The sequence below is a fragment of the Lissotriton helveticus genome, chromosome 3_1 (genome assembly GCF_964261635.1).
Source record: "Lissotriton helveticus chromosome 3_1, aLisHel1.1, whole genome shotgun sequence".
Lineage (NCBI taxonomy): Eukaryota > Metazoa > Chordata > Amphibia > Caudata > Salamandridae > Lissotriton > Lissotriton helveticus.
This window is the reverse complement of record NC_136061.1, coordinates 1,485,732,841-1,485,749,256: the sequence shown is the minus strand read 5'-3', so window position 1 is coordinate 1,485,749,256 and position 16,416 is coordinate 1,485,732,841. Positions and strand designations below refer to the sequence as shown.

At 48.5% G+C, this 16,416-nt stretch overlaps 1 protein-coding gene across 2 annotated transcripts in view; it reads left to right on the top strand.

The window, feature by feature from the left end:
* LOC144823533 (uncharacterized) overlaps window positions 1-16,416 on the top strand; it is a 266,304-nt gene that overhangs the window by 57,936 nt on the left and 191,952 nt on the right. The gene's annotated exons all lie outside the window — the stretch shown is intronic.

Genomic DNA, 16,416 nt, shown 5'->3' with positions numbered 1-16,416 from the left:
ACAACCTTAACAGGCCGGCTGCACAAGCGTATATTCCATAACTTACATTCTCAGTGTACACGGCCCATCAGCCGACATCCAGACGCTCGGCGGCGTTGTGGATGTAAGCCCTTTATACATAAAGCAGTGCTGTAACGCTGACATGCATGTCAACAGTTGTACTGAAATAACAACAAAAACAAATAGAAACCAAAATGAATCCCCATAATCAAGATCTCTGTGTCACAGCATCCTCCCCCCTCAACATCATTTGACAGTCTAGTACTCCATTTCGTACATGTGGTCAAAGATCTTGCCATTAACCATCATCTGACTCTGTCGCGCCATGTACCTGTAGGTAGGTATGCAGGTATATCCAATAGTCTCTGGGAGGCGACCTGATCGGCAACTCTTCCTCATACGTGGTCAGTGTGTTTCGGCAGTACGTTAAATCTTCCAGCCAGTTTTTGACCCCTGGTCCCCGTCTACTGTTCCAATGTAGAGACACCCTTCGTTTGGCCAGTAGTAGAGCGCCTTTGCGCTCTCAGTTGTGGGACAACACCCAACAGACAAACCTTTGCTCTACATTCTAGGGAAGACCCAAGCATTTCGTTTAGCACTTCTATCACCTGTTCCCAGTATCCAGCCACCTTGCGGCAGTGCCACGCTAGATGCATGAAGTCCGCATTCTTCTGCTTACCTGAGACCGTATTTAAACAGCCTCTGGGGCGTATAATACATCTGGTGCAGGTATTTATAGTGGATGATTCGTAAGTTCCCGTTTGGCGTCAGTATGCCAGTGAGCTGGCAAGTGGTTGCCCACTCATCCTCAGAAAGTGGAACATCCAATACCGCATTCCATTTTTCCCTCACCCCGTCAGTGTTCCCTCCTATATCCTCCTATATCCTGTTGGATGCTTGTGTATAATTTCGATACCAGGTGTGAAGCCTTGGGCGTGGTGAGTATCAATTGCAAAGGTGTCAGTGCCTTGGGCTCTTTCGGGTAATTAGGAAAGTGTTCCCCCATCGCCCTTTGCAGCCTGTAGTAATTAAAACGAAATAGTAGTGTTGGATTACTGATATATTCCAATTTGTCTAGCGTCTGAAAGACTCCGTTGACGTATAGGTCACCTAGCCTGTCCATCCCCGCCCATCGAAACAAATCCATTACAACCTGTTCCTGCGTGACCGAAAGGGCCGGGTGATGAGCCAGCGGAAGTGCAGGCGCGTAAAGTGGTAAGCTGTTTGCTGCTTTCCCCAGCAGTCTCCACGCTTCCGTGGTTGCGTTAACAGGATTAATATCATGTTCGTGCAGTCTAGGCCTTTTGTGCGGTAGAATGCTAGCTAGTGGGATAGGGTCTGCATCTCCTGCCTCCACAGCTATATGGGTCAAGAAAGGTATTTCGTGGTACCAGTAATGTGCGAATTGCGCTTGAGCGCACAGATAATAAAGATAGAAATCTGGGACCTTGAAACCCCCCTTAGCATACGGCAGTGTCATAGTGTGTAATCCCAGCCTGGCTTGCTTACCCGCCCAGAGTAATTTAAGTACCAGTGTTTTAATGTTTCGGAATACCTCCGCCGGGGGCTTTATTGGGATATTATTAAACAGATAAAGGAACTTCGGCAGAAGTACCATTTTAATTATCGCCGCCCTGTCCGCCAGGGATAAAGGCAGTTTATTCCATCTTTTAACTTTTATCTTCTAGGGACGCTATTGTCCTGCCATAATTAGTACGGATGACCAATTCGGGATCTCTATGAAACCATACTCCCAAATATTTCGTCGGTTCATCTTGCCATTCCAGTGGATAGTCCAAGGGTGTTTGGTGTGTGCTGTCCGTCAGTGCTAAAATAAGGGATTTAGCCCAATTGATTTGTAACCCTGAATGTTGTCCAAATTTTATGTATTCCCTTAATAGCGGATTGAGGTGTTGTTCTGGATTTTTTACCTATAACACCATATCATCTGCATATAGCGAGATGTGTATGGGACGTGAGGGTAGTTGTATGGCCGAATAATGATGGTGTTGTCGGATTTTGCAAGCTAGGGGTTCTAATATTAGGGCAAACAGCATCGGCGAGAGCGGGCACCCTTGTCTAGTGCCTCGACAGATGTGGATGGGCTCTGAAACATATTTGTTTATTCTAATTCGTGCCGTTAAGTTTGTGTATAACATGGAGATCCAACCCATGAATATAGGGGGAAATCCCATACGTAACAGCACTGCGTGTAGGAAGGACCAGTCAATTGTGTCGAACGCTTTAGCAGCATCCAGTAGTACTGCCACAGCTTTTATCTCTGGCGCCAGGTAGTGAGCTAATGCAAATAATGTACGCGTGTTGTGCATAGTGGACCTATCCGGGATGAAGCCAGATTGGTCAGGCCGAATCAACAGGGGCATAAGCGGTTTAAGCCTATCTGCCAGTAGGCTCGCTATTATTTTCGTATCCACGTTAAGCAGAGAGAGGGGGCGATAAGAGTCGCACCTATCCTCTTCCTAACCCGGCTTTAAGAGCGCGATAAGCATTGCTTCCCTCATTGACTGTGGTAGAGTCTGGGCCTCGTGTGCTGCCCCATAAAGTCTCACTAAATGTGGGGCTAGCAGGTCCGCGAACGTCTTGTAGAATTCTGTCACAAAGCCATCAGGCCCTGGCGCTTTGCCGTTCGGTAATCGTTTAATAGTATCAGTGACTTCTTCTACAGTGACAGGTCGAGCTAGGTATTCCCTGTGACTATCAGCTAGCCATGCAATTTCCACATCTGCCATGTAAGACAGCAAATCTTCCTGCGGGAGTGACGGCCGTGCCTCATAAAGTGTATCATAAGACAACATAAATTCGTTTGTTATCCCCTTGATGTCCCTGACTACCTCACCCGTATGAGTACGTATGGATGTTATGTGTTGGGGCGCACGTCCTGAGCAAATTTTTTCGGCAACTCTGCCTGGTCTGCCTCCTTCACCATATAGTCTGGCGATTTTACGCTTGGACACATATTTCAGTTCGTCAGTGGCAAACTGTCTATGTTCCACCAGCAGGGCCTGTATTTCTCCCAATATCTTGGTGTCTCCCGTCTGCGTGTATTTCTGTTCCAAATTGTGTATGGCACTTTCCCGTGTATGCAGCTGTTGCCTTATGTCCTTTAGGATACCTGTGGACGTACTGATACACACTCCCCGCATCGTGGCCTTGAAGGCCTCCCACAGCAGGCATGGGTCCTCAGTCGTGGGGCAATTCAATTCAAAGTACTCTACCATTGCCTTATGTATGGTGTCTACATATAATGGGTCACGTAATGCTGCCGCATTGAAACGCCAAGTGAAGGGTGGTGGCTCATAATGTGGGATATTGACCTCTAGGAGCACAGGGTTGTGATCTGAGAGCGTTCGTGGTAGGTGTTTAATATGAGTAACCCATGCTAGTATATCCTGCGTGCCCAGCCAGTAGTCCAATCTAGACCAGCTGCTGTGTGCTGCATTAATGTGTGTCGCTACCGTCTCCCCTGGGTGACGAATCCTCCACATATCCGCTAACTGTAAGTCGTCCATGACATCACGGATCATTTCTCTCGCCTTAACATGTGGTTCTAATGTGTGTATCGCCCTGTCAAGCCCGTCCTGCAGCACTACATTGAAATCCCCACCCCAGACTATATGGTCAGCTTGGATGTTTGCTATGTCTTGCCACACGCCCCTAAAAAACCCAGGATCGTCAACGTTAGGGCCATAAGTGTTCACTAATACTATCCGTCGCTGTCTCACCGTGCCCACTACAATGACGCTTCTACCCTCGGTGTCCCTGTGGATGTGCGAGATCGTAAAGTGTATGCCCTTCCGTACTAATATGCTAACCCCCCTGGAATAAGAGGAGTAGTTAGAGCTGGTGACTGATTCCGCCCATTTAGCGCCGAGCGCGGATGTGCAGTTGGCTGCCACGTGTGTTTCCTGCAGGAAAGCTATGTCAATGTGTAGACGATCCAAATATGCAAACATCTGCCGAATTTTTTTCGGGTTGCCTAGGCCTCGGACATTCCACGTGATAAATTTTAGTGTGCTAGGTCGTGTCATGGCTGTTGGTGTTTCGCCCATCTTTTCTTGTTAGGTGTCATTTTTAAGTATGGTAAGTCTGTGAGTCGCTTCAATATACAGTTGAACATCAAGAACTTGAAATGGGGTAGTACATGCGTTGCAATACCATGTATGGCCAAGGAGGTCGCCATGCTTCTCAGACACAGTGATTTAAAGTGAACTTTTCCCAGTTTCCCTTCCCGCCCACCACCCACTTTAGCGCCGTAACTTTGCCAAAGCCATCCCCCTTCAACATGTAACTTCAAAGTGGAACTTGAATTGGGGCGCACCCATTTGGGGGTGTCGCCAGGTACACACATCTCCATCCACATGGTGGACGTGGACAGATGCTTGTACAGTTGTCAAAACTTTGTGATAAGTGTCCTTCCCCTCCCCATCCTCCCTCAGATATGTATCTGCCGTAAGATGTAACACATACACAGTCTCGTATCCCCGTCTCACTACTAGTGTTCAGTTCAGCAAACCTTTCTAGTGAGAGGTCATCACATTCCTGGCGTTCAGTGGCATAGTGCGGCCGGGGCGAACTCCCCGTTCGCGCATCTCAGGCTTAGGTGTTCCCCACCCCCATGCCAAAGGGGTACAGAATAGTGCACACAATTTGGGCTTACAGATCACGCCCCAGGTCATGAGGCCTGTCCTACACCCCCTGTCGATAATGCACCATCTGTGTACTCACTGTGTAGGAAATCGTCTCGTACCAGATTCGTAGCAAGGTCCACGTGTATAGTTCATTCGTGCTTTCACTGTCATGTCCCGATCCATTCCAAGCACAGCTTCTTGACTTTACATTAACGTGTTGTTCATCCTCGCCAGTTGGAGTCATTTGCAGGCCGTCTTTAGGCCCAGTTGGGTCTGCAGCTCAGCGCGAAGTGTCGGTTCAGTCGATATCACTGGTTGGTTCGTCTCGATCCTGCGCCTTCCGCCGTTTTCCCAATTTTTTTAGGTACTCCTGTGCCGCTTGAACCGTTGGAAGAATAACAGGCTTACCCGCATTTGTAATCTTGAGTTTCGCCGGGTAGAGCATGGCATACTCCAGTCCAAGATCGCGTAGTTTCTTTTTCACTGGAGCAAATTCTTTGCGCGCCAACTGCACTGCCATGGTGTGGTCTGGATAGAATTCCAAGGTATTTCCCTGATATGCGATTTTACCCAGTTCTCTGGCAAGTCGTAAGATCGTGTCTCTGTCCCTGTAGTTGAGCACGCGAGCTATAATCATGCGCGGGGGCGCACCCGGTTTTGGAGCGGGCGCCAGGGAGCGGTGTGCCCGTTCAACCAGGAATACAGGTGACAACTTTTCAGCACCAAAGATCTCCTTCAGTAATGTCTCGATGAAAGTTTCCATTTTGCCAGTGTTGGTGGATTCCGGCAGGCCCGATATGCGAAGATTGTTACGCCTAGATCTCGCTTCCTGGTCCTCCACCTTGGCACGTAGGCTCTCCACCGTTTTTGCTAGGCGACCGCAGGCTTTCGATGTGGTTTTGGAGTCGTCTTCCACCTTAGAAATCCGTTGCTCAGCTTCCACGATTCGCTCGTCGTGTTTTTCTATCTTCGCCGCCATATTGTCTACCCGTAACATCACGTTGTCCAGTTTGCTGTTCATCTCTTGCAAACTTTGCTGGATAGCCCGGAGTACCGATTCCATTCCAGACCCCTCAGCCATCTCTTGCTCTCCCTCAACCTCGGAGTTGGTCGCGCCGTTCTTAGTCTGTTTCCTGGACTCGAATGGGAGTTTGGTTTGCTGTTTATCTGGCTTGCCCATGTTACCGGGTTGTGGTGGTGGACTACGCCTAATCGCTCTCGGGCTTGTCGCTGTCAATGTGCTCGCAGTCGATGGGTTGCGGCGTGCCGGTGTTCTAGCTCCCCACCGCGAGGTGGTCGTAGTCATCAGATGCTGGATGGGTGAACTTGTGCTCTTATGCCTGCACGATATTACCAAGGAGCCAGGTAGCCCTTATCGTCGCTTTCTCTCAGTGCTCCACGTGTTGCACACACCAAACACGCTTCACTTCCGCAGTCCTTAGGGCATACCTGACTTCTGCAGCGCAGTGAGTCTCATGGCGCGTGGTTTGCACACTACTGACCTCCAAGCGCGGCAGGACCAGCATTCATACTGCAAGCTTCTCCCGCTGTAGGCACTCTGCATGCTCGCTCAGCAGTCCCCGCTGTGTTTGCACCACACCACCTTCCGTCTTCCACCTTCAGGGTGGGGGTGCGCCCCGCTCGTCACTGCACTCCGGTGCCTTCCGTCCCAACAGGCTGCCCTGCAGCGTTCCCACACCTGCAGATTTTCGTGTCTCCTTCCCGGGGAGCCGCCGTTATAGGTCATTTGCGTTCCAGCGCCGCCGCCATCTTGTGGCCGCTGGAACGCAACCCGAGTCGCGGTGTTCCCGTTTACCGCATTGGACCCCAACCACCTCACAGCGCAATTTGGCAGACAGTACCTCGGTGCTGCAGTCTGTGGGGTAAACGCATGCCGGTCTTGTCCTCACTGCAGCCTGGGGCGCCATTAGTACCGATCGTCGGGCGCCGCCATTTTGGAGCTCCGCTCGTCACGGCGGCAAGTTTCTCCGATTTTCCCCACGGCGGTGTCTATTTCGGCATTTGGGTGCCAGGGTAGTGTCGGCTATTTATTCCGACATCCTCTGCTCTCTTTTGCGGGGCAAAGGCGTCGGATTAGGGAGATGAAAGGCCGTTAGGATCGCATCTGTCCGGCGGAGCTGACAGCTAGCCAGCCATTCCGCAGTGCGCCCTCTAGCGCCCCCCCCTGCACTGGAAATATTTACAACCGAATGAAAGCAAGTGTCCCCACACATCAACTGTAGTATCTTGCGATATTTTATGGCAGAACCCTTTGGCTTCCAACGACTCTGTAGGGCTGTGATGTAAGTGTCGGAGCGGAATGCCATGAAAGCTTGTTTTAGGATGTTGAGCTCGCAGTTACACATAACCAAATAAAGACGTGTAATATTAAGCTCCGTATGTGGTGTGGTCATTGGCGGGTACCTTGGCTGGGAAGACGCTACAACTACTGATAGGAAGTCAAGAACTCTCATGTCAAATGAGAAGGCAAGATTCACAACGGGAGCAGAAATCAGCCTAGGCAAAGTTCCAAAGGCAAATCAGATGGGAAATCTGAGACCGGACTAACAGTCACCAATAAGGCACACTCCAGTGTCTAATACACTGAAAGGGAAGACCCAGCCCAGGGGAACAGGCATGTCAGGGTAAAAAAACAAAGAAGATTCTGGTGAAGTGCAACCTACACAAAGGCCAGCACCCGGACAAGTCGAGAAGATTAAATATATGCATGCCATATTCGTAGGTTTGCCTGCCCACAGCAGAGCACAAATGAGAGCAAGCAAGCGCAGTACCTCCAGAATACAAGGCACCTGGCCTGAGAAATAATGGGACATCTGAAGCAAGGAAACGAAAGCCAGAGCCAAGAATAGATGCAGCCCTTGCTCAGTGCCAAACTGTACAGAGAAAAGGAACCGTCCAGCCCCCATGACCAGTGAAGCAATATAAGGCAATAATAAGAAGGCCTGCAACAGTAGGCAATAATATGAAGGCCTGCAACAGCAGGCAAAGCAGGAACGAACAAGCTCCCTCCTCAACCAGGAGCACAGGAGGAGAAACTTCCAGAATCCACATCCAAGAGGAGCAACAATCAGAAAAAGGACCACCAGGGTTTCTCTGCCCCAGGATCGAAGGTCCAGCAGGCAGGATTTTAGTACCTGAGAGGAGACACCATAAGTACACAAAGGAGGAAACATCACAGAGGGTGTAGTGAAGCAGCTGAGTAAGCCACTTGGAAAACCAAGCAAGCGCTGCAGACTTGGAAAGGTGGTGCTGACAAAGAAGGTTCCAACATCACAACCACAGCATACTGCTGGACCAGAGGACAGCCCACAAAGTGTGCATGCCCCATGTAAGGGTCAATTCAGTGCTGAACACTGCTTTCGGAAGACCACATCCACACACGGAGCAGGAAGCAGAAGGCCAAGACCATCCAGCCGACACCATCCCATATATTTGGAGGAAAAGAGCAACAGGGAATAAAAGAGGCTAGCAAAAAGCTAGAGGCAATGGTGGTGCCCAAATGACCAAAGAGTGTAAGAGGGTAAGGGCACAGTGCATAGGAGGAGTAACAATACTAAATGCATAAAAAGCAAGTGCTTGGCTCCAAGAATGAGAACATCCATCTGAAGGCCCAAAGAGTGAGGAGAGAGACCAGAAATTAAGCCCACAATGGAGACAAAGAAAGCACCAAGTAAGACAGTAATGGTCGCACAAAAAGGGGCAATATGAGAATCATGGTTGCAAGGGTAGGAAATACACCAAAGCAAAATACTTGCCAAGAGAAACACAAAGCCAGCCATCTGGCCAGGGAGTGAGAGTACTTACAGCACAACAAAAGCGCTGCAACCCGGATAAGATTAAATCCCAATAAAAAGCACATGAAATAACTCTGTGCCAGACCACTTGCAAAGCAAGCAAGATGATGCAAAAAAGATGAAAAAACTGCTGTAATTCCACAGACCAACCAGGGAGGCCACCTTACCCCATCTTTCCTCGCCCTGAAAAACCAGTTCCAACCTCGGCCAGAGGGACAGGAAGTGGCACATGGCCAGTAATCGCAAACTATAATTACAAGAGGTAGCAAGAGTAAACAAGCATTTACAATGCAATGGTTTCGCCTTTGGAAAAATTAGAGTTATTGGCATTGTAAATGACAAAATTTTTATTTATGTGTTGGTTTTGAAAACAGATAAATAAATGGCATTGCCATTTACATTGCCATTAGCTTAATCTCTGCAGTCACTCTGCACTCTCTAGCACTCCCTAGCACTTCCTACTCACTCTGCACCCTCTAGCACTCCCTAGCATTCCCTACTCCCTCTGCACTCCCTCTGCACTCCCCATGCACTCCCCATGCACTCCCCATGCACTCTGCACTCCCTATGCACAGTGTTTTAAAAGAATATAACCAAAGATTAGTGACGTCTAGGGCTAACAAACATTTACAATGCAATGGTTTCGCCTTTGGAAAAGTTAGAGTTATTGGCATTGTAAATTACAAAATCTGTATTTATGTGTTGGTTTTGAAAACAGATAAATAAATGGCATTGCCATTTACAATGCCATTAGCTTAATCTCTGCAGTCACTCTGCACTCTCTAGCACTCCCTAGCACTTCCTACTCACTCTGCACTCTCTAGCACTCCCTAGAACTCCCTACTCACTCTGCACTCTCTAGCACTCCCTACTCACTCTGCACTCTCTAGCACTCCCTACTCACTCTGCACTCTCTAGCACTCCCTACTCACTCTGCACTCTCTAGCACTCCCTACTCACTCTGCACTCTCTAGCACTCCCTAGCACTCTGCACTCCCTATGCACTCTGCACTCCCTATGCACTCTGCACTCCCTATGCATTCTGCACTCCCTATGTACTCCCTATGCACTCCCTATGCACTCCCTATGCACTCCCTATCCCTCAATGCTACGGTAACGAAGCACCTTCAAGTTGCGGCAGTAGCCTTTTGACATATAGGCCCTATACAAACGGTAAATGAATAATATAATGTACGCCACCACAGGCCGCTGGTTGAGACACTTTAGAGGTAATGGGTAGACTACACGTGGTACTTACATTGTTCGAGGTTCTAGTTTTGCGCCAATATGTGAGAGATGGGGTGTGACGCAGCAGTGTGTGCGGTATTTACATATCTTCATTGCCTCTCCTGTTCATCCACGCTGCCCCTGGTGCCTCTGGGCGTTGCTTCCAGGCAGTGACAGTGCAGCTGGCCCCTGAAGATGTATTGCACGGTATACACACACTTTTACACATGGCAAGGATGAGACAGGGGGCCCGGCTGCACAGCTGTCAGACCGCCCCCTCCCAAACCCCACCCCCACCCCACTTCTAATCCCTCCAGATCCCAAGCAAGGCCGGTTGGCAGATTTGTATGCCCTCGGGAAGCCCAATACGATAAAGAACCTTGTTGGGGGATGGGGGGAGGACGCCTCCCTTCTCTTCCCTGGAAACAGTTAAAGGTGCTCTGCGAGTTGCCCTGCAGCCGGGTCCATGTGCAGCAGCTGCGCGGCTCTCAAAGCGCTCTTAGGCAGCGTCAAGACTGATTTGCACCTGGCTTGGTCCAAACTGGAATGGCATGGTGAATAAAAACAATGGATTAAGGCCCGATCTCTGTACTGGGGTGAATGTTTGACATTGTTCAGCATTCTGTCCATCAATTGTTCCTTTTGCATGAGAACAATATTGACATTCTAATTCTAACTGGACTTATTATACAGGGCCAGAACCATGATGTATGGTTGCATGCTGGTTTCAAGGGACCTTTTTGTGAAAGATGCCACAGTAAGCCTCAAAACCAAACCAGACATCTCCAAACAAGGACCACTGTGAATTTTTATTTTGATGGTTGCTGGTGATGTAAAGTGTAAGCGACTGTCAATTTTTACTAGAAATACCCACACTACAAAAAACTCCATAGACTACCAGTTCAGCAGAGTCAACAAAATGCATTCTGTTTTAAGCACCAGTCCAATTGGAGATCAGCATGTCAGTACCTCAGCCAATTGGACAGATACAATCTGTGTGCAAATGTACAATATAATAATCATTTTAAAGCAAACACAACACATTGTACTGTCTCTTGCTACTCATAACAGGTGTTGATATTTACCCAGTTTGATGGTACTAGTTTATTGACCTTGTGCAAATGCAATGCTAAATCTTCTCTGCCTTGACTCAAAACTGGGCCGATATGCACAGATCAAGAATAGCGGACCCTCGACAAATTCGGTCATTACATTGGCTTATCTCTAAACTCACATATTAAGTGCAAAATATTTCCACTGTTTTTCTTGCAATCATACATTTTGGCACCAGAAATGGCTATCTCTATAAGAAACTTATCAGAAAAAAAATAACTATAAGTTTAGAAGTGATTTGAAAAAATTTATTTTTCAGGGAGTCTCTGTGATATAATTGCTGCACTCCACTCTTACAAACTATTCAGGCACAAATTGTGTGTACACCCATGTTACTATTAGTAATACTGTGATTTTCCATCATCTCTGAAGCAGTCACTTGCTGGCATGAGGCACAATAAAAACACCAAACATCATACATCACAGCAATTGCCCTTTAGCTGACCATACCAAAAGTCAGCTTTTTGCATCAGTATTTGAAAATATGCTTCCCAGCTTGGTAAAGGCTCCCTCACACACCCTGGCAAGCCAGGATCATCTCCCCATTATCATGATGTTGCAACAAGTACTTTTTACTATTTCAACACATTTCCATTTTCTCCTTTTCATTATGTTAAGGTGTGAAAAAATAAATATCAATAAAAGGCCACTATGCCATCGCTGGTTTAATGCCTTTGTAATGCGGTAAAAGAGAAGTATCTTGTTATTATTTCATGCCTAAAGCTTATTAAATTTGTCAATTTTTAAGGCGCTGCGGTGTGTGTTGCATTCGTTTTCAGTAGCAGAAGTGTTGCAAAATGCCTGACGCAGGAGCACATCAAATTGCACCAAACCTTTCTGAACAATGTTAAATTTACAAAAGCCAGTGACAAATGATAAGATATAGCGCATCTGGTGAGGAAACAAAACACGACTGCTGCACATTACTATACGTATTTACATGATTTTAATGTTACTGGCATTAACTGCCTGCTACAGTTTCCACTCAAAGTCAGCATCTGTGTGCACGCAACAGTTCGAAGTGCTGGTCCCTGCTTCCACGGATACCCCGTCCACTCCCCTGTATATGATGTACCAGTTAGCATAAACCTAACTGGATAACAACTGAACGAAGCACATAACGGTGGTGGTTGGGTGCCCATAAAAAAAGGGGTATACCATGTGCCGATTTTATACTTCTTGAATTATACAATTACATTTCACATATTTACAACTGTACTACACTTCACATATTTACAACTATAAGACAAAAGAATATATTGTCATTTGACTAGAATCACACGATTTTCAGTCAAGAATCGAAGCCGGGATTAAAACCAAAGTTCCAAACAGGCAATTAAAAAAAATAGACCACGTCTCCTCCCCCGCATGTTCTTACGTGGATGGGGCTAGGCTGGGGTGAAAGAATGCCTCTCTCTGGCATGACTTAAGCACATATTGCATTTTTGAGTGGAATGGACCATCGTAAAAGAAACAAGGGGGAAAGGAGGCTTGATGACTATAATCTTTACTGCCTGTGACTAAATGACCTCAACTCGAAAATAAAGAGGACATTTTATAGCGTACAATTTAACTTAATACCTGGCAGGGTCCAATATTTAACAAGTCACATATTTCCATTGTCCCCTCGCCCCCCTGCTCACGCGCTTACCACATCCTAACACAAACACGACCAGAACTGGTGAAAAACATACGGCTCCAAGTAATGAATCACATACTTTCCCGCAAGTACAGTAAGTACTACCAGCTGTGACAGTCTCGCTTTGGCAGTGGGACCAGCAGCAGAACAAGATCCGACACATCTGAAACCAGCTGCACGCAGAAACCACAGGCCTAGAAGCTGTCTGCCTTCTCAGGGCTTCTTTGTCTCTCGCCGGTGGCCCGCCCCTGTCCCCAAAACCTGCCAGCCATCTTGTTTTGACAAGGCTTAGGGGTTTTAGGAGCAGCAAGGTTGGGCGGGGGCAGGGGGGGAGGAATAAATCTAAAGCAGGCACCTCCGTTTTTCGAGGCAAATGATAAGGGGGCCTTTGTTAAGGGGAAGTTCATTCCACCGAACTGGATGCGCATGGGCAGTGCTATGCAAACACACACACACATCTGGAGCGGGAGAGGACACGGACGACGGGAGGGGACACGGACGGCGGGAGGGGACACGGACGGCGGGAGGGGGGGCGGGAGAGGACACGAACGGCGGGAGGGGACACGGACGGCGGGAGGGGGGCGGGAGAGGACACTGACGGCGGGAGGGGCGGGAGAGGACACGGACGGCGGGAAACGTGTACAGGACAGCGAGGGGGGGGCGGAAAGGCACACGGAGGAGGCGGGAATGGACAGCGCATCTGAAATCACTTTCAGTGAAGGGGGAGGGAACGGGAAAAAACGTAACTCCGCCCAGGGAAAAAATCTTGGGAACGCCCCCGAATCTGGTCCGGCCTTGACGGACAGATCCGGCACTCAATGGCTAGCCTCCATTTATGGAGCTAGCCAATGAGAGCCGGGGGACGTTCCCGAAGTCCTTATTGTCAACAAAGGATTTCACCTGCGCCGAAAAGCTGCGCAGAGCGCAGCCTTCGGCAGGCGAAACCCAAAAACTCAAAGGTGACCACAAATGCTCAAGGAAACCCAAGCAAAAAAGGCCAAAGTTGCCATCCTCTTCACACGGGTCACTAAGTGAGAGAGAGGAGCAGGGCAGTTCACCCTAACTCCAAGCCCAAAATAGGGCGGCACCAGCACCCAAACAAGTAGGAAGACACAGTTCCATTATTGAAGTGAGAGTACCCAACCCCAAGCAGAACTACCAGGAGAACTAGAACTAACAGGAGTCAACTAGGATAGAGCGAAGAACACAGCAGAAAGCCAGTCTAAACACCCTGCCACATCACACACATTCTTCTCCTGGGCGATGTCGTGTCACAGCATAAAGATCAGGAAACAGCCCAATGCCAAACACCATCTAGTGAAGAAAAAGGAGACAGAAACGTTTTAACAGGAAGCCCCAATCCTTCACAGAGGAGGGGACTCTAATTGCAAAAAAAAAGTCAGAAGTCCATAAGATGCAAAAGTGAAAAGCACATTTAGATGCTGCTCAAGCCAAACATAAAACAGGGCACCTGGGTCAGCCCACCAGAACCCCACACTCTAAAAAAAGGAAGTTGGCTGGCAGGACGACAGGATGGTTCAGAGAGGCAGAGCCCTATTTCATTAGCACAAGGCCAGCCCACAATTTAAAGAGCAGGCAAGACCATGCCTGGCAGGGCAAATAGGACAGCCCTATGGCAAAGCCCAAACAGGATGAGCCAGGTAAAGGGAGTCAGACAGCTAGGTCCAGAAAGACCGATCAAGTACCTGTGCTACAAGCTGCAACCCCAGCCAATGCACAGGGGGGGGGAGACCAGACGGCCTCCAAGTTAAGCTGTGCAAACCTAATCCTACCTCTACGCCTATACGTGAGGCAAGGAAAGCATGCTGAACATTGTGACTAGCATCACACAGGCCCCCCAAAAGCCCACCTCAGAGGTACATACATGACAGGGGTACAAGACACACATCTTATAAACACCAAGCCCAGCAAGGAGAGAAGTCAGAAGCACAAGACAAGTGCAGGCCCCTGCAAGCGAAAAGGGGGTGCACACACATGTCCACTAGTGAAGGTGGCTCCACTGCCTCACACTGAGCAGGCATACTGTAGCCCGACACCTAGTCGGCAGGCCAAACATCTGAAAAAGTACCACTTGGCACCAATGAGCCCACTTGAGACAAGTATACCCACAACAGTGGAACATTGTGGCATCCCACAAGCTCACAGGGAAGTACAGAAGAAACCTAAGACTGTCCCTTACCTCGGGACAAAGGGGGGGGGAACTAATTTGTCCATCAGTTCAGAGGCTCCAGTGATGCACACGGGCTAGGAACAACCGAGCACCAGGACCCATGCCCAGCAGAGTGAGAATCTCAAGCCAGAAGGAGGAGGCTCCAGCAGTTCTCAGCAGAATGGTACATCTAGGTCCCAAGAGCAGGAGGAAGCACACACAGGGGAAGGCCCACACACAGCCCCACTAGTCTGGATGAGGGGTGGAAGATCTTCCAGCGACAGAGACTCAAAACTAGGGAAGAGAAGGCTATACACCTGACAACACCACTGTACACCGGACAAGCTCAGTAGGGAGATCAGGGGAACATGATAGCCAAACAAAAATGGGACATTGGAGGAAAGTATATTATTATGTGGCATGGTTGTGAGACCTCACCATGTAATAATGTCGTTATCTTTATCAGGTCCAGGTAGGTTTCTTTAATACAACGCGTAGCTCAGTCCTGGGTAGCTGTGGCACAGCAAAGTCAGGCTTAATAAAAGGAACACGTTTAAAGTATTTAGAACAGGTGTTTCCAACCAGTTGATCAGGAGCTACCAGTAGCTTCCAGACACCTTCAAAGTAGCTTGCAGCCTTGAGTTCTTTTTTAAGTAAGCACAGGGTCACATTTTTATTTTAAAGTTTAAAGGAAGGCTGTGCTTACTTTACATTATTATCATTAGGCTGCAGCTAGCAGGGCCAGACCATGAGCAGTGCTCAGTCAGATTTATAGGCAAAGCGGGGTAACAGTGGTGAAGAACTGATGCACTGAAGTATTTAACTCTTAAATAAAAGTCCTTGTCAACTTAATATTGGAGTGTGAGAGCAAATTATGTTTTTGAATTCTTTTGAATGGGAGACAATTGAAATGAAAAGCTGTCTTAAAGATTAACTTTTCGTTTTAATTGTATCCGTTGAGCCAAGTTTCCGTTAGGAAGGCGATGTCTATATCTTCACTAAGGATGGTTTCGGAAATTTCTGTCGCATGTGGAGCGGCAGTTCACAAGCATGCATGTCAGGGGCTTAGGGTTAGTTATGGGGGGGGGCTTGAGTGGATGGCTGTAAGTTGTGTGGGGTCTGGGCGAGCAAGGAGAGGAGAGGAGAGAATTCTGCAGGTCCCAATAATAACGGATGTTAGAATGAGGGAAGGCCGCATCCTTGCGTGGGGCCTTAAGTGGGTAGGAATTACAGATGTCGGAGAGGTTAGAGGTGGAATAGTCATTCAAGGTGTGAATAGGTCTCTGTGAGTGATTGAGAAGTGGTGTGGTTTTCCAGAGTTGGAGATTAATGAGTTTTGAGGGGCCAAGAGGGGCGGCTTATTGGTTTGGAGGATTTGAAGTTAGTGAAATCTTCTCTAAGTCAGACTAATTCGGATTGAAGGGCGGAAATATTGCAATCAATGCTGCAAAGTGTCTGGGTTAAAATAGTGAGGTGGGCCATATTCGAGGCAGCGGGAGGGTGAGGTATGTTCTAAGTTGGTTGGAGGAGGAGGTCTAGCGTTCGGAGAGGGTGATGAATCTGGAGGGGGGCGAGAGAGGTGTTGTAGCTGTGGGCAAGAGGGGGGTCTGTGTGGAGGAGAGAGGGGAGTTCCGGCCATCGGAGAGGGGAGGGGAGAAGGGGAGGACTGGGTAGTTCTAGAGGTACGGGGGGTGACAGAGTTCGGAGTTGATCGGGGGTGAAGGTCTGGTGTTCCAATAGGGTGGTCGGCCTGTTGGATGGTAGGTTCCGGTAGACGGTGGGGGGAGGGGAGAAGGACTGGAT